Source organism: Erythrolamprus reginae, chromosome 1 (assembly GCF_031021105.1).
Source record: "Erythrolamprus reginae isolate rEryReg1 chromosome 1, rEryReg1.hap1, whole genome shotgun sequence".
In the NCBI taxonomy this organism is placed as follows: domain Eukaryota; kingdom Metazoa; phylum Chordata; class Lepidosauria; order Squamata; family Dipsadidae; genus Erythrolamprus; species Erythrolamprus reginae.
This window is the reverse complement of record NC_091950.1, coordinates 165,922,316-165,940,775: the sequence shown is the minus strand read 5'-3', so window position 1 is coordinate 165,940,775 and position 18,460 is coordinate 165,922,316. Positions and strand designations below refer to the sequence as shown.

At 38.7% G+C, this 18,460-nt stretch overlaps 1 protein-coding gene across 1 annotated transcript in view; it reads left to right on the top strand.

The window, feature by feature from the left end:
- The first annotated feature begins 642 nt into the window (after nucleotides 1–642).
- The window catches only part of NCKAP5 (NCK associated protein 5), an 845,077-nt gene continuing 827,259 nt past the window's right edge, over nucleotides 643–18,460 (top strand). The window contains exon 1 of the mRNA XM_070731175.1: nucleotides 643–980. The gene's annotated coding sequence lies outside the window, so the exon portion shown is untranslated. The remainder of the gene's footprint in view (nucleotides 981–18,460) is intronic.

The window sequence follows — 18,460 nt, the reverse complement described above, 5'->3', positions numbered from 1 at the left end:
GTATAAAACAACAGCAAAACTAGCCAGGATGATCCATTGATAACAGAATAGGTGACAAAGCTCCCAGAGATTGATGGGAAATAACTTCCAATAACTTCCACAATGAGGAGAGAGAAAAAAATATATTCTCGGCATCCAAGGAATAATGATTTGTTCCAGTTTTGAACCCTTTGAGAACATTTTTACAGTGTTTTGCTAGAATGGCTTCTGATTCATGCCCTTTTAATGACTTCTCACTTAATTGAAAGACAATATGCCAAAAATTAGTAACAACATAATTTTAATTCCATGATTGAATTTCCCCCTTATGTGGTGGTGGTGGTGAACCAATGATTTTCCAGCAATCTCTTTTTGGTCAAGTCATGGGGACCTGTTTCAGCTGCTAAAGGGCGTGCTTCCAAAGTGAAATTCCTGCCAAATGAGATTCTTTCTAAATTCCAGTCAATTAAAATACATTTAAAGGGCAGCCACTTTTGTAGCAAAACACAAAGCAAAACAAAAACAAAACAAAAAGCCCCTGCCTACAACTTTTGAAGGCACCATCACGTGAAAGTCACTCCGCTTGTCAAACAAGATAATTAAAGTCACACATGGCTGTTATTATTTTTGTCCAAGGGGGTGGAATCTCTGTGCGGCGCCTGTGTGCAGCCAGAAACTCAGATGACAAGTTGGGCACCACCTTAAAAGAGACAAAGGCAGGAGAGTTGGTCCCGGTGTCAGTTTTCGGCTCTTGGTTCTTTAAACCATGTGCGTTTGGCTGCCAGCCCTCGGTGAAGCTGCCTACAAATATTGACAGAACACAGTGGCATTTGTTAAGCTGCATCTTGGGAAGAGAGCGATTAAAACTCTAGAGGAAGATCTTAGCACTTCAGAACTCCCCTTCTCTCTCCCTCTCTTCTTCACAGCTTTCACAGAATGAAAGCGAAAATGCTGAGCTTAGCCAAACAGGAGCACTGACCTTTTCCTCTGGCTTGTTCTAGGTAAGGTCTGATTTCTTTGCCTTCTTCTTTTTGCCACGTGTTTTAAATCTCTTTATAGAAGAGGAACTTTTAAAACAAAGGAGGGGGGGGGAAGGTGAGATGGTGGTGAAAGGAAGCATTAAAATTTGCAATTTAATCTGAGAAGTGATGAGATTATCTTGAGCCAGTAGAGACTGTGCACCTCCCCACATTAGTCTTACCTTTCCAAAATCCCATTTTTCGGGGTTGAGAAGTTCAGGAATCTAAAAGATATTTGAAAGATACCTTTTGACCCAGTAATGAAAACTTGTGAAATTCCCTTTGGATCTCCTTTGAATGGTCCTCAGCTGAGATTCTGAAGTTTATTGCCTGGTTTTACTTGTGAAACTTTTATTGTTCCATCTGAGTAGTTAATCACTGTCTTAGTTTTAATGCATGCTAAAGGCTTCAGAAAAACCTGTTTGACCTAAGGTTATTATTTAACTTGCATGGCTTTTGGATAGGGAAATATTTTTTCATGACATATGGTAAAATGAAAATAAAATCTCTGATGGAATGACAGTATGGGATATTAAGTAACTTCCATAATACAACTGAATATGCTATTCATGGGGGTTTTTTTTTAAATGATAGGTTAAAAATTGCAATATTTGGTGAATTTATTAATAGTGTTCCCTCCAGTTCTTCCATGTAAAAAACTTTTTGTAAGTCTTGAGGTTTTTTGTAGGAGTGAGCGAGATGCTTTCATGTGAAGGGATTATGTTACCACAAGAGCAATTTGTGTAAACGTGCCTTGTCAATCTCTAATGTCCAAGTATCATTCAGTTTACACCAACCTGAAACATTTAAGAAACCTTTTGCCAATGTAAATTCTGGCACGCCGCAAAATAATATTTTTCAAAGCAGTTTCCCAACCAACTTCAACATGCGAGTTCAACTGTTTCTTTATCCTTTGATGTATTTTGGAAAATGTATAAATGCTAGCTTAACTATTAAAATCTGCAGTTGGAGGACTGGAATGCTGTAAGCTTTCTTTTGACTCAATGTCATTTATTCATGAAGCTAGTTCAATCTGGTTCAATGGAACAGCTTGTTTCAGTCAGTACTATGCATCATTACTGTGAAATGAAACTGGTTTTATAGCAAATGGTTATCAGCATAGGCTATCCACTTAATGCTGAGTGATAGGAACATAGAGCAAAATACCAATAAACAGAAAAGCATGTGGGAATAATACCCTTAAAGAATCACAATCTGGAGCCAAAAATATACAAACACCACCCCTCTCTCTCATACATATATCAACATAAACAGATAAGAAATGGGATTATGTTGTTCTGACACCCAGTCCTACTCTGCCAAGAAGCAGTGTGGAGATATTAGCTACATTTCTCTCTATTTCCCTATTTTTATCTTCATAATGCTTCCCTGATATAATTGTAGTGGGTTTATTTTAATGGTCTACAGTCATCTGGAGAGTTTCATAGCTGTGAAACTGAATTTGTTTATTCAAGCAGGACAGTCCATATACTAGATAAGTGACACATGGCCTTCTACATAGCATGGTCAATGATGTGGGACAGTCAGAGATTAGAAGACAACTAGAAAATTGTGATTCGATGCTTATTCCTACACTCTGTTGGTAGTTCTTAAAAAAAAAAGATTAAGACCTCTTTCCTTTTAACTTGAAGAATCCTAGATGATACTCTGTATTCAGTGGTATAATGGCCTCGGTTATTGAGAATTATCTATCATTATGTTCAATAATGTTCATTTGTCCCTGAAATCAATAAACTTAAAGACCACACAATGGTAGATGGACAAATTAGGGGCTCTGTCTTCACCTCAATAAATGAACAATCTGCTAATTTCCAGCATAGCTCAGTAAAAATGTCAAGTCAAAGGACAACTGAAAGGAGCTACTGTTCCAGAGGGATTTGTGAGGTTTGTGCAGGAAAACCATTAAAAAAGCAAAAAGCCTGAAGCATGGCTCGTTTATTTCAATATATTTGTGGAAATTCTTTTTACTGGAAAATTGCTGACAACAACGCCCGCCCCCCAAAAAATGTAGCTGCATTGCTCTCCAAAGAGCTCATTGACCGTTAGGAAAGAAGCTTAGTAGACAGACACTAAATTTCTGTGAAGGCAGAATGATTCAGTCTATGGAACAAAATATCAACAATCCACCCTCCCTTCTGCCCAGCTTATGGGAAATGTACAGGTTTGGCTAAGTATTGATTATACAACAGTGGCTACCTTTTACTACATGTGAATACCATATAAGATGATATTAGACTTCTTAATGATCTTCTCATATTGGACCACTTTCTTAGTTCCTTCTTTAGTGATCATGCTGGTTGGAGCAAAGTTCAAAACACCTGGATTGTATCAGGTTGCCTTCCCTCACATTAGAATAATGATGGGCGCTCCGTTTTGGAGATTGCAAAGGGCTGCTAGCAATCCAAAATATGACACATCATCTTGGGTTATGAGTATAAATTGCAGTAAATTTACAAAGATCCATTAAATGAGCAGCAGAAGCTTGTGTCTTTCCTAGGCTGGGAAACAAATAGTTTAAAGACCAGGGAGGTAATGCTAAGCTTTAAGGCACCCAGGTTAGTGTACCTTCAATCTGTGGGAAAAGTTATAGGATACAATTCTACAAATCTAAAGAAGAATAAAAACAAACAAACAAACAAAAACCTTGACAGAATTATTAAAAGTATAAGTTAAAATGGACTAAGGGGACAGTTAAATTGGAGTTTTGCCTTATTTATACTTTTGAATTAATTATAGAAATAATACAAAACACTCTGGGAAAGAGAATTGTTTAAACTTGCTAAAGAGGATGATTGACTTACTTGTTAAACAAAGAGATTAAGTGGGGAAAAGAAGGAAATAGGAAGTTGTGAAAAGTCATGTGATGACAAAAGTACAGGATGCTGAAAGGATTAAAGAGTCACGGACAGAGGAAAAACAGCTCTTATTTATTTCTCCTTTTTGGATTTCAGTTTAGGAAAAAAACTTCTGCAAAAGTTACAGAAGGGGGGATAGGATCATCTAAAGAAGGATACCAAATACACCAGAGACTTTACAAATGATTTTTGAAGAATTAGGGAAGAGTGTTACTGCATCAATGCACAATAGGCATCAGTTAGAAGAGATCTAATTACTATCAAAAAGAAAATTGAGTACAGATTTACAAATATGGAAGTAAGCATGAATAAACAATTGGGAGAATCAGGACAGATTACACATTTAATCATTTCAAAGTTGGCAGTTTGGGTTGTCAGTGGATTTTTGTATCTTTGTGTAATGTAAGGTTGTCATTATATTTTCCTTCAATGTTTTTCAAGTGTTGTCCATGCAACGTTTTGGTTTTCCATCTATTTAATCTGTCACCCAGCTATTTTTCCTTATATTTTTCCTTTCTTTCTGTTGCTTTTATAATGTTCTCCATTTTCACAGCCTGCAGCAATTTTTCTGTACTTTGGTTCACACAATCATCCAAACTTCGTTTTTATTCTTCTACAGTTTGATATAGTTGTAATAGCCCTCTTCTATTATTCTTTCAGTTCTATTCCTTCAATTTTTTTTCATTTTTCCTTGCTGCATAGATAATATAGCACATTTTTCAAGTCCAACGTTCATTTTGATGTCAGTGTTGAACAGTTGAACTGTGTTTAGTATTGATTTAAGTTCAGTGGGACTTTTTGCATACATTTTTAAGTCATCCATATTGGCTTGACTTTTTGCATACATTTTTAAGTCTTGCCATATTGGCTTGAAGTTTGGTATCCCAGTTTTGTGTTTTGTAGGATTATTGTCAGTGGGATTAATGTGATGTTGAACAGTAGTGGTAAAAGTGAATCCACTTGGAAGATTCCTCATCTGATATTGACTTCGCCAATGTTCTCCCCATTTGCTGTCAGAACTGTTTTCCATTTTTTCATATTTACTTTAAAAAATGTACAGAACTTTTTGTTGATTCCAAAGTTTTCCATACAGGTGTTAATCCAGATGTGGGTTAAAGAGTTGAATGCCTTCTTGTAATCAATCCATACCATATTTAATTTTTTTCTTTGTTTTGCATTTTTTGGCATCATTTTGTCAACAAGCAATGGATCTTTTGTCCCTCTTGATCTTTTATAATTTCCTTTCTGTTCTACGGGATACAAACAGTTTTCCACCAGATGATTGAATACTGAATTTGCCAGCATTCTTGTAAAAGGTTTGAACATTGTTAGCAGACAAGTAATCGAGTGATAGTTGCTTGGTTCTGTGCCCTTTTCTGGATCTTTCATTATCAAGTATGTTCAGCCAGCTGATAGCCATTCTTCGCTTGTTGCACTTTGAAGTATTTTATCAAATTGAGTGGCCATGCAGTGATGGAGGTTGGTCAGGTGTTTTAACCAGTAACCATGCAATTCATTCAGGCCAGGTGCACTCCAGTTCTTGACCTTCTTTAATGATGATGTTTTTTTAAATAATATTTTTATTGGTTTTGCACATTTGTATATAACATAAAACAAACATAAAACAGTGCACAGTGCATGTGCCCATCACCCGACTGACAATACCCACCACCACCACCACCAATTAGGGGGTTCAAATATTTACTAGTTTATGTTCTTTTATTTCCTTAGCTCTAATTTGCATTTGTTTACTATTCAAAGAGTGATTGGAGTTTATTTCTCACATTTTCATCACAAATTCTATTCAACATATAATCTTTCACCTTATTCCATCGTACCATCAGCTTCTCCAATTTGTTTTCATCAAAATTGTTTAATCTTGTTTAATGATGATGTTGATATGAACAAGAAAATGGGTATAGTATAAAGATAAATATGAACATAGTAAATGGGTATGGAAAAAAAGGGAGAGAGTAGGACAGGGACAGTAGGTACGCTGGTACGCTTAAGCATTCCCCTTTGTTCTGTCGAGCTCTCTGGTAGAATCCTCCCGAAAATGCACAGATACAATTTCAGACACACACACACACGTTTGAAAATTCAAAACAATGTTCTTTATACCGAAAATGCAAATAAACGAAGCACTCTTTTTTTATACCAAAGAGCACTTGTCTCCAAACAAACTGGTAATTTGTACAAGTCCCTTATCAGTTCTGTGATACTTAGCTTGCAGCTGTGAGGCAATTCACAGTCCTTCTTCTTTCACAAAGTGAAACACACTTTGCTCTGGTTTAGTTTCAAAGTGGGGAAAAAGCAGCACACAAAAGTCACAACGATCAGATAATCCTCCACAATGGCCAAACCCACAGGCTGCTATTTATTGCAACCTCACTAATTACCACAGCCCCACCCAACCACAGGTGGCCTCATTTTCTTTGATAATAATCTCTCAGTTGTTGCTGCCTATGCATCGCTCTCCGCATGTGTGGCTGTATCATTAACTCTTGTTCCAAATCCAAGGAGGAGCTAGATAATTGATCTCCTTCTGAGCTGTCTGCCACACTCTCCTCCTCCATGTCACTCATGTCTTCTTGATCAGAGGAGCCTTCATCAACAGATTCCACCAGGAGCAAAACAGGCCTGCAGCATGTGGATGTCTCCCCCACATCCACAGTCCTTGGGGCAGGAGCTGGGCCAGAGCTAACAACAACACCCCTTACAGATCTCTTAGGAATGGAGTGAGGTCAACAGAAGTCTAAGGCTAAAGTTATGTGGGTTTGGGGATCAGTGTTTGTCTCATGAAATATCTTTGGACTTCACACAGTGTTTGTCTCCATCCAGTCTGAAAGTTCTGGGCTTCTCCCATCACAAGCACCGTCTTTCTGTGAAAGGACTACTGTAGCTGGGGTTGCTTTGGTGCATTGTCATCTGGAATTGAGAAAGAATGTAGAATGTGGGCAAAGCAGAGCAAGAGAAGAAAAGGAGATAAAGAGACAGGTAGTTCAACATTGAATAACCAGATCATGTGACCTGGAATGATCTAATTAGTTAAGAAGTAAAAACAATAAACCCAAGAACATACTGTAATAGCATGAGTCTAGAGGCAAGGAAAGGAAACATAACTAAAAATAGTTTGTTTATCTATTCTGTCTTCACCAAATCCGCCCCGAGTCTGCGGAGAGGGGGCGGCATACAAATCTAATAAATATTAATAATAATAATAATAATAATAATAATAATAATAATAATATCCATATATTCTTTTATTCATTAAATCATCACCTTTCTATGAGGATCTCATTAATTCCATCTAAATTTGACTTCCTCAGTCTTCCCTTTTCTTTTGAACTTTACCCTCTTCCTTCATCTATTTGTTTTGCCATTTAGAATAGAACAACAGAGTTGGAAGGGACCTTGGAGGTCTTCTAGTCCAACTCCCTGCTTAGGCAGGAAACTCTATACCACTTCAGACCAATGGTTGTGTAATATCTTCTTAAACATTTCCAGTGTTGTTTTTCATTTAATTATTTTTCATTCTTCCTGTGTGACCAAATTCCCACAATATAGTTATTTCATACCAGTCAACATATGTATATTTATTCCACTTTCATTCATCACACATTCTTTCCTGATTCACTTTTCTGAAGCAATCTGCAGGTTTAGGAAGACGTTTTTCTTGGTCCTCGACCTGAGAAGGGTTAAATTCTCCTGTTTGTGTTTTACTATCACTATTCAGCAGGTGCTCGCAGAGCGGCTAGTTATTTGCGGTGTTACTAAGAACATAACTTGCATTTATATTATTTTAGAGTTTGCTGTGATGACGGAATTCTATCTGGAAATGAATATCAAGTCAATGTTTAGAATAATTATATTAGCCACCCAGAGTTATTCAGTTGAGATTGGTGGCCATGTAATTTTAGAAATAAAGAAAAAAGAAGTGCCACATTTTTTTCATATATCACACTTCAATTTTTGATGCTTTCTTTGGCTAATCATAAATTGTAATATTTTCTCAGTCAAAACAATTTTCTGTTTGCATTACCACAGAAAGATTTTTTGGCTTTTTTAATTAATATTTAAATCTACAGCGGAAAGCTTGAATAGTGAGAGGCTTAAAAAAAAATCTTTCACTTCGCTTTTTACTATGTTATAGAGCCCCTGATTATGACATCACACAACTGAATGAACTAACCTCACTACTAACATGGGCAGCCTCCTATCTACATCCCCTTACATTTCTTGGTGACCTAAACCTACCTTATATAAACTGGACTTTAAATGAATGTACAAGAGAATCCATACATTCAACCCTTTACAATGCTATTACCAGTCTAGGGCTAAATCAACTAGTAACAGACAATACTAGACTCAGCAATTGTCTTTATCTCATCTTCTGCAACAGTTTACACTCAATTTACAAATAAAAGAACCCTTTTCCAACAGTGACCCTAGCATGATTGACTTTTGTGTCAATATATGTCCTTACAGAAACCACCTCAATGATGGGATAACAAATTACAACTTTGAAAAAGCCAACTGTGATATCATAGACGCTGACCTCTCATCTCTTGATTGGCATACAATATTCTCTGGCTGTAATACTGACAAAGACTACCACAATATATTTTTGGTCGAAATCCAAAGAATTATTAAATTATATGTACCACTAATAATCACCAAAACTAAGAAAAATAAATTACCCATAAAAATAAGGAAGTTCCAATCCAAAAAAAGATCTCTTTGGTGAAAAAATAAAACAGGCTATGTTGCAAACTTTAAAAGATGCTACAAAAATCTGTGCCACCAGATAAAGACTGAATGCACCAATTATCACATCAATCAAGAAGTAAACCTTCTATGCACAAAGTCCACACATGCCTTCTATAACTTTGTAAACAACCCAATCAAAGACTCAAGATCCATTCCACCCAGGGGTCCCCAAACTTTTTACACAGGGGGCCAGTTCACTGTCCCTCAGACTGTTGGAGGGTCGGACTATAAAAAAAACTATGAACAAATCCCTCTGCACACTGCACATACCTTATTTTAACATAAAAAAACAAAATGGGAATGTACTATTTAGAGGGAGGGAAGAAGTCTGAAATTCATACATGTTTATGTTTTGTTTTTAATTTTCTTTTGTTAACATCTGATTGGCTATACAAGGTTTTATTGGTTTATAGAAAAATGTATAAAAATATTTATAGAAAAATATATAAAGGAAGCACTTTGGCATAATGATTAATAAGTTAGAAATATAATTGGTGTTGTACTTTTTGAAGGAACATTAAGGAGGGAATTTAATTAAAAGAAAAGTATGTACCTGGATGACAACATTAGAAAAAAAACTTTTGCAACTTTTTTGATGATTGATATTAGTTACTGACAAAATACCGCATTTTATTCAGGGAAAATTAGATGGTACATTGTATTGTTTGAATGTATGTTGAGAGAAAAATTTAAAAAAAATGTACCCCCCCCCCAAAAGTCTTTCCTTCTTTCGCCCTTCCATTCATTTCATTCTTCCTTCCTTCCTTCCTTGTTCCCTCCATTTGTTCTTCCTTCCTTCGTTCCTCCTTTCCTTCCTTCCTTTTCCTGCCATTTCTCCTTCTTTCCCTCCCTCCCTCCTTCCCACTTCTCTCTTCCCTCTCCCTTTTTTTCCTTCTTTCTCATTTGTTTTGTTTCCCTCTCCCTCGTTCTTTCCCTCCATCATTTTCTCATTTTTCTCTTTTTCTCTCTCACATTCCCTCCCCCTCACTTGTTTTCTCTCCCTCTCTCTCTTGCTTTCTTTCTCTCTCTCTCCTTTTCTTCTCTCTTCCTTCCTCTCTTCTTTTTTTTTTCTGCCCTGCAACATGCCGCGGGGCAGTCGGCTGCAAGCAGAAGCTCCCAAGACGGTGGGACCGACGTCGGGTCGTAGTACATTGCTGGCGCTGCGCTGGGCATGGGCACGGGGCTGGAACTGGCCCGCTGGCTGTTCCAGGATGGAGGTGCCAGCCCCATGCCCAGCACAGCGGCAGCAATGTACGGCGTCCTGCAACACATCAAGCCGCCGCCGCCGGTGCCTTGCAGCCAACCGCCCCACCGCCGCCTTACGACTACTGCTGTGCCCTCCCGCTTGACCCACGCTGCGCCACCTTCGTGGCTTGCCCTGCTGCCCCGCGCCCACCAGAGCTCTCGGTGCGGCCGAAGCGCGGAGCAAAGTAGGTGGCGGCGGCTGCTTCAGGCCCGCCCCCGAGCTGAGCTTCCTTTGGCTTCCTTCGAGGCAAAAGCTGCAAAGTTCACCTGCCGCCTCGAAGGAAGCCAAAAGAAGCTCAGCTCAACGAGGACCGGCTGTTGGTCCCTTGAAGCTGCCACCACCGCCGCCGCCCACTGCGGAGATCCCTTCGCCCGAACTGAGGCGGCGGGCTCAAAGGACCAAGAGCCGGTCTTTCTCGGCGCTGAATTGTTGCAGCCTCAGCCTCCGGGCGAAGGGATCTCCTCAAGTAACGCAGCTCCGAAAAGGACCGGCTCTTGGTCCCTTGAACCCGCCGCCGCCTCCGTTCGGGCGAAGGGATCTCCGCAGTGGGCGGCGGCGGTGGTGGCAGCTTCAAGGGACCAAGAGCTGGTCCTCATTGAGCTGAGTTTCCTTTGGCTTCCTTCGAGGCGGCAGGTGAGCTTTGCAGCTTTGCCCCGAAGGAAGCCAAAGGAAGCTCAGCTCAGGGGCGGGCCTGAAGCCGCCGCCGCCTACTCCGCCCCGCGCTTCAGCCGCGCCTGGGCCAAGTAAGCCGAGGCTAGGCCCGTCGCCCCCGGCTCCAAGCGCGGGGCCTGGGTGGCGGGCAACCATAGGGAGGGCCTCCCCGTCGCCTGGCCGGGACATTGTGGCCGTTAACAATTTAGAGCGTGGGGGTCCTGATGGCTTGTTTACTGCCCCCTCCAGATGCTCTTGCAGGGCTTCCAGGCTCCCTGCGGGGCAGCAAAGAAGCAAAAAAGCAGCACTCTCCCGTTCTCTCTCTCCCTCTCTTTCTTGCTTTATTTTTCTCTCTCAGTCCCTTTCTATGTCTCCCTCTTTCTCTCTCTCCCTCTCCGCAGCAGACCCCCCCCAACACCAAAAGTGCCCAAACGCGCGCAAACCTAACCGGTGCAAAAAAAAAAAAAAAGCAAAAAAGCGGCACTGGAGGGACCAAGACGGTCTGCAGCTGAGCGTCTGGAGGAGGAGGAGGCGGAAAGCCAGGGGGCGGGGAGGAAAGCAATTGGCTAATTTCTTTCTCAGAGGAACTGTTGCTGCTCTGCCATAGGGTGCTTTCCTCCACGCCCCATGGCTTTCCTCTTCCTTGCCGCCGCCAGACGCTCAGCAGCAGAGTGGAGGGGAGATTCGGGAACTTAGTATATTATATATGGTAAAATCTTGTACTCTGCTGCGGGCCGGGTAAATAGCCTCAGTGTGCCGCATCCGGCCCGCGGGCCGTAGTTTGGGGACCGCTGATTCCACCCCTTAAAGGACTGAATGGTAAAGACTATAATGAGAAAACAGTTAAAGCCAATCTCTTTAATGCTGTTCTGTTTAAGAAAAATAACAAATCTTCTGTTCGGGTCACATACGACCCGGACCGAAAACTCTTCATTTGCAGTGCTTATGTTTGGTCTTTTTGAAAGCTTTTTTCACTTGGAAAGTAGTCTGAACATTTCTGCACACAATGATATGAAAATTGAAATGAAAAAAGTAAATCTTATTGGTTTATTTTGCGGATATAATGCACGCCCCCCCTGTTTTTGTGAATTTTTTTTCAATTTATGGATAGTTTTGCTTACAAAATGCATTCTATTTTACTAAAGTTGCTATGGGATTGGTAGCTTGAACATTTCTGAACATAATGATATGAAAATTGAACTGGAAAAATTGATGCATATTGGTTTATTTTGTTGATGAAATGCATGCCCCCCCATTTTTTTAAATAGTCTTCACTTTATGGATAGTTTTGCTAGCAAAATACATTCTATTTTACTAAAGTTGGTGTGGGATTGGTAGCTTGAACATTTCTGAACATAATGATATGAAAATTGAACTGGAAAAATTGATGCATATTGGTTTATTTTGCACATAAAGTATGCCTCAATTATTTCAATTTATATAAAAATTATGCTGTTAATTTCAAACTTACATACTTTTTTTTAGTAAAATGGATTTGTTTCATAAAATTAGTTCTCTGGCTACAATGTGGTTGATTTTCAAAAGGATATTCCAAATATTTCTAGACAAATATGTATAAACAGTGACAATAATGGCATACAGCAAGGCCGAGGGGGGGTGGCCCTTTTGTGGCAAAAATAAACCAATAAGAACCATTTTTTTCAGTTCATTTATATTTTTCTTATATTCAGAAATGTTCAATTTAGTATATCAAACCTCTTGGGGGAAAATTCCTTAGGGATTTGTAGCCTTAAAAAATAGAAATTGACACGAAATTAAAAAAGGATGGGGGGAGGGGCTTTTTGATCAAAATAAAAATATAAGTCTCAATTTTTCCAGTTCAATTTTCATATCATTATGTTCAGAAATGTTCAAACTAGTTTTCCAGTTGAAAAAGTTTTCAAAAAGATCAAATTCAAGTACCTAAAAAAAATATTTTTGGTCCGGTCACATACGAACAGAAACAGATTCAAAGTTATGATTTTTTTTTGCCCAGAAAACAATTAGCCACCACCCCAAAAATATTTTTTGATGATCAGCATTGTTAAATTGAGTAAATGAATGCCTAAGATTTTAAAGAATATTTCGGATTTGGAGCATAAAAAAATAAAAAGTGAAAATGGTTGCAAGCAGCCAAGGGGGGGGGGAGGCCTTATTTCTGATGTTAAAAAACCAATAAGAATCATTTTTTTCAGTTCCTTTATATTTTTCTTATATTCAGAAATGTTCAAGCTACCAATCTCACACCAACTTTAGTAAAATAGAATGCATTTTGCAAGCAAAACTATCCATAAATTGAAAAAAATTTCACAAAAACGGGGGGGGCGTGCATTATATCCGCAAAATAAACCAATAAGATTTACTTTTTTCATTTCAATTTTCATATCATTGTGTGCAGAAATGTTCAGACTACTTTCCAAGTGAAAAAAGCTTTCAAAAAGACCAAACATAAGCACTGCAAATGAAGAGTTTTCGGTCCGGGTCGTATGTGACCCGAACAGAAGATTTGTAACTTTTTTTGCCCAGCAAAAACTAAGCCCCCCACCCCCCCAAAAAAATTCTCATAGAGAGAACCCCTGAAATGATAAATAGTCATGAAATTTCAAGTTTCAGATATGCAGGGAAAAATTTTTACAGGGACTCAAACTTGGCTTCGGGTCACATACGACCCGAACAGAACAGCAGGGTTAATACATTCTTCAGCTCAGTCTTTGTAAACAATGGCTACAAAGCAGTGTCTCATGCCCAATATTTCCTAGCCATACTACAATTGACTTCAATGATCTAACACAAATGGATTTTACAGAAGATAATGTTAGAAAGGCATTATGCAACCTAAAACCATATCTGTCTATTGGACCTGATGGACTATGTGCATACTTCTTAAAAAAGCTTTCCACAATCTTGGCTGAACCTCTAAGCATACTTTTTAAAAAAATCATTCAGGACTAGCTCCTTACCCAAACTATGGTCATTAGCCACATTCATCTCAATCTTCAAAAAAGGAGATCCAAGTAATGTTGAAAACTACAGGAAAATTATATTACAATCTCTTTGCATCACCTGCAAAGGCATAGAGTCAATCATAAACTAATCAATTACACTCCACTTAGAAACTAATAACCTACTCTTCAACAAGCAATTTGGTTTCAGAAAAAAAATATCTTGTAATCTGCACCTCTTACACTGCAAAAATATATGGACCACTCAACTTGATCAAAGTAAAACAATAGACACAATTTACATAGACTTTAATAAAGCCTTTAACTTAGTAGTACATGACAAACTACTACTGAAACTAAAATCCTATGGTATCTCTGGACCCCTAACATGATTGGATAATCATGTTCCTGTCTAACAGACAACACATGATCAAAATAGGAAGTGCCATATCAAATCTAACACTCTTCATACTCTACATAAATGATCTTTGTGATCATATTATAAGCAACTGAATTATCTTTGCTGATGTTAAACACCACCGACAATGCTGCTACCCTTCAAAAAGACCTTGATCATGTAGGAGAATGGTAACAACTGGCAACTTCAAATCTCAACCAACAAATGATCTGTCTTACACATTGGCAAAAAGAATCAGAATACAAAATACAAACTTGGAGGAAATGAACTTGTAAATGACCCTCAGTCTGTCAAAGACCTTGGAGTACTCATATTCAATGACCTAAGTATTAGAGCCCACTATAATAACATTGCCAAAAAGCAACTAAGGATTGTTAATCTAATCTTATGTAGCTTCTTCTCTGGCAATATTACACTGCTAACCAGAGCTTACAAAACATTTGTTAGATCAATTCTGGAATACAGGTCACTTCTTTGGAACCTGCACTGCATATCAGACATTAATACAATCAAGTCCACAAATATTTCACAAGAAGAGTCCACTCCTCCACTCACAACTCAATAACTTATTCCACCAGAGTTAAAATACTGGGATTAAACAATTTACATCTACATCGCCTCCAATCTAATGCCCTACATGGCATTGGACCAGAGTACCTCGAGAACCGCCTGCTACCGCACGAATCCCAGCAACCGATAAGGTCCCACAGAGTTGGCCTTCTCCGGGTCCCATCAACTAAACAATGTCATTTGGCGGGCCCCAGGATAAGAGCCTTCTCTGTGGCGGCCCCGGCCCTCTGGAATCAACTCCCCCCGGAGTTTAGAATTGCCCCCACCCTCCCTGTCTTTCGTAAACTACTCAAGACTCACTTACACCACCAGGCATGGGGGAGTTGAGACACCTTTCCCCCAGGCTCTTTTATACTTTGTTTTATGTTTGGTATGAATGTGTTGTTTGGTTTTTTAAATAATGATAGGGTTTTATATGTTTTTTAATATTAGATTTGTTCTACTATAATATTGTTTTTATTATTGTTGTGAGCCGCCCCGAGTCTTCAGAGAGGGGCGGCATACAAATCTAATAAATTATTATTATTATTATTATTATTATTATTATTATTATTATTATTATTATTTTAAATTGCTTCTTTTCTAGTCAAATCTAATCATTTAGGCAGTAGTGCTTCAATCTTCTCCATGTATCCTTAACAACAATTTTGTAATATTTATTATCATTACTTTTATAATAATTGCCCTTAAAAAAGAAACAAATATTCCCCATCATGACAACTAAATCCTAAGAGTATCAAGAGTATATCAATTCAAGGGGAGAAAAGAAAGGTCCAAAAAGGGGTATACTGACCTCTAACCAGACTCCCGGTAGCGCCCCTGCATCACCTTCCCTCCAGGGAGGATTGGGTCTGGTTCAGAAGAACCAGAACCTCCGGACAGTGGAGATTTGCCCCCCCCTAAGGCAGCGGGGAGGCTTCGTGCTGCCACGGCCATTTGACCCCGTCCCTCTTCTCGACCTCTCCCATTTCTATGATGCCAGTAAGGGGCCTGCATAAACACAGCACTGTGCCTCTACAGTCGACCTCTCCCCATTTCTAAGAGGTCTGTAAGGGACCTGCATAATCGCACCACTATGCCTATCATCCCTGTCCTAGTGTCCTATTGTCCTCTTTTATCATTAATTTTTACTTATTTTGTGTTTATACAAACTACTATTATCCTATACACGTTTGACAAACAAACAAACAAATAAATAATAAAAATAAAATCATAACATTTACAGGAAGCTTGTTTGGAATTTTTGTTTTCATAATAATGAAGCAATTTTTGCTTCTCACTTTTTCAAGCCTAAGATTTATAGCATGAGCAAGGACTGGGATTTTTATTTTTACATGCTTAACCTTACTGCTTATTCTGGTTTTTCCCTTGACTTGTGCTTTATTCCATACAGTATATAGTACTGTGCATTTTGATAAGTTTGCAGCCAGAGGGAAATCAATGAGCAGGTGCAAATTCAAATCTATACCAAGGAAATAATGAGATCTGTTTGGGGACAAACTGTATCACAGAATCAATCCAAATAACCTGCTTATGTGGTGGCAGATTGTAAAATGTTTCACAATTCAACTTCATTTATGTGCTGAAAACATTGGCTGTAGGAAGTTTCACTGACTACCATGGGACTCATATGGATAGAATTGCACTGCTATCTTTGGTAATGGAAGTTTTAAACCTTTCTATCAAGACAATATGGCTTTTCATAGTACAACTTTAATTGGATTGAGTAGGAAAAGCCATAGTTACATACATTTATGCACAGGAAGCCTTAATATATTGTGATTTATGTTTTTAGTAACACAACTACAAACATTGTCGTGTCTTAGGTGTTGATCGCGGTTTCAAAATCCTAATCCGAATGGGAATTTTTATTTTGCTGGGACTCACTAACATTTGTTTTGGCAATAATTTTCGGCTTCTCTCATACTGAATCATTTCTTTGGGTTAGTCAGTAAAGTGACTACCTCTGGCAGATTTTTATAAGAAAAATACCCTAAATACAGCTAGGTTGATTTGCTAAGGCCATTCTTTGTATACCCTTTCAGACATGGCAGTTATAGTGCCTAATTTTAATGGAATAATCAGGACCCAAACATATTTTTAAAATGTTCTGGAAATATAAAAACTGAACAAGGAAACAAGCATGGGGAAGATTGAGAAATATCACTGTTATTCTTGCGTCTGCCTGCCTGCCTGCCTGCCTGCCTGCCTGCCTGCCTGCCTGCCTGCCTCCCTACCTACCTACCTACCTACCTACCTACCTATCTATCTATCTATCTATCTATCTATCTATCTATCTATCTATCTATCATCTCTATCTCTCTCTACTATATATATTATCATCCATCTCTATTACTATAACTTATTTCAAATTAGGCATGCTATATTTGATGTGTGTTACATGAACACATAATTAATTTGAATGAAACCATGTTCTTCATTCCTAGGCAATAATTTCTTCAATCTTCCCTTCCAGTCACTAAAAATTTAGAGTAGAACTTTGTATTTACTGAATCCTGGACCTTACGTAATTGGAATAGGAACCCCTCTTTTAACTCTCTCTCTCTCTGTGTGTGTGTGTGCGTGCATGTGTGTGCATGCATGTGTGTGCGTGAACATGGATGTGAATTCCATCAATCTCTAAAATGCACAAAGAGAGCAGGCAATCTGTGAATGCGTATTTTGTTTTAAAACACGTTGCTTTCCAGGCTCAGTTGCATTAACAAAGGCTCTGGTGAGAATATGACCTTTGTCTGGTCTTTCTTGGAATCAATGGAAAATTTTGGTCGGAATGTTCTGTTTATGACCAAGCAATACTGAGCACATGTAAATAATTCAGAAAGCCAAAGGTTGACAATGAACCTTACATTAATCAAAGAAGGGCAATTTCATGCTCTCTTCCAAGAATCCATATTTCAAGGGCTCAGTATTACATCTGGATGTGGGAGATATCACTTCAAATCTCTTTCTTAGCCTTGAACTTTATCAGATGACCTTGGGCTAATAACACTCCCTTGTTCCCCCCAACATCACCAGTGAATGAATAAATGAATGAATAAAAATCATGAGGGAAATTGAAACCTGCAATAAAAAAAATGTAATGTTGCAGAGCTGTGTGTATCTAGAGGAAGATAAAAGGGAACGAAATGGTGTGAAAATTGGCAGAGAAGTTGTACATAAGAAATGGTCTTTGCTATTTTTTTAAAATTAGAACTTCAGTAAAATAAATGAAAGACTTTCCATTTATGAATTCTGAAGTTTGGGGTTGATGTATAGGTGAAGGAAGGCTTAAAATCTGGTGGGCTTCAAAAATTTAGATTACAAGTCCAAACACAGCTTTGTTTGAGAATGGCATATGCAGTCCATCTACCCTAAAACTCTCAGGTCAGAGAGATATGGATGTTATGTACAGAATGAGAAAAGTAGGTTTAACTGGTTCTGCTTAAAAACTAGGAAGATAGCTCTACAGATAATAACATTATGCAAAATATGCATGGGGCAGAATTTGCAGCATAATGTTGTGACATTTATTTCATCACTTGTACTTTTGGGGATGCCTACAATAGACTTCGTATAGTTTTTGTTTGGTATATTATGTGATCATTTTTAAACCATATTTTTTGGTTTCTTAGCTGTTGTGCTTAGCTCTGGCCCAGCCCTTGCCCCAAGGAATGTGCAGGTGGATGTGGGGGAAACATCCACATGCCACAGGCCTGTTTTGATCCCAATGGAATCTGCCGACGAAGCCTCCTCTGACCAAGGAAGCATGAGTGACAGGGAAGAGGGGAGTTTGGCAGACAGCCCAGGAGATCAATCATCTGTATCATCCCTGGATTCTGAACAAGAATTAATGACACATCCACGCATGCGTAGAGTGATGCACAGGAGACAACAACTGAAGGATTATTACAAGAGAAATGAGGCCACCTGTGGTTGGGTGGGGCTGCTGTAATTAGTGCAGATAAAAGTGTGCAGCCTGGTGTTTTAGC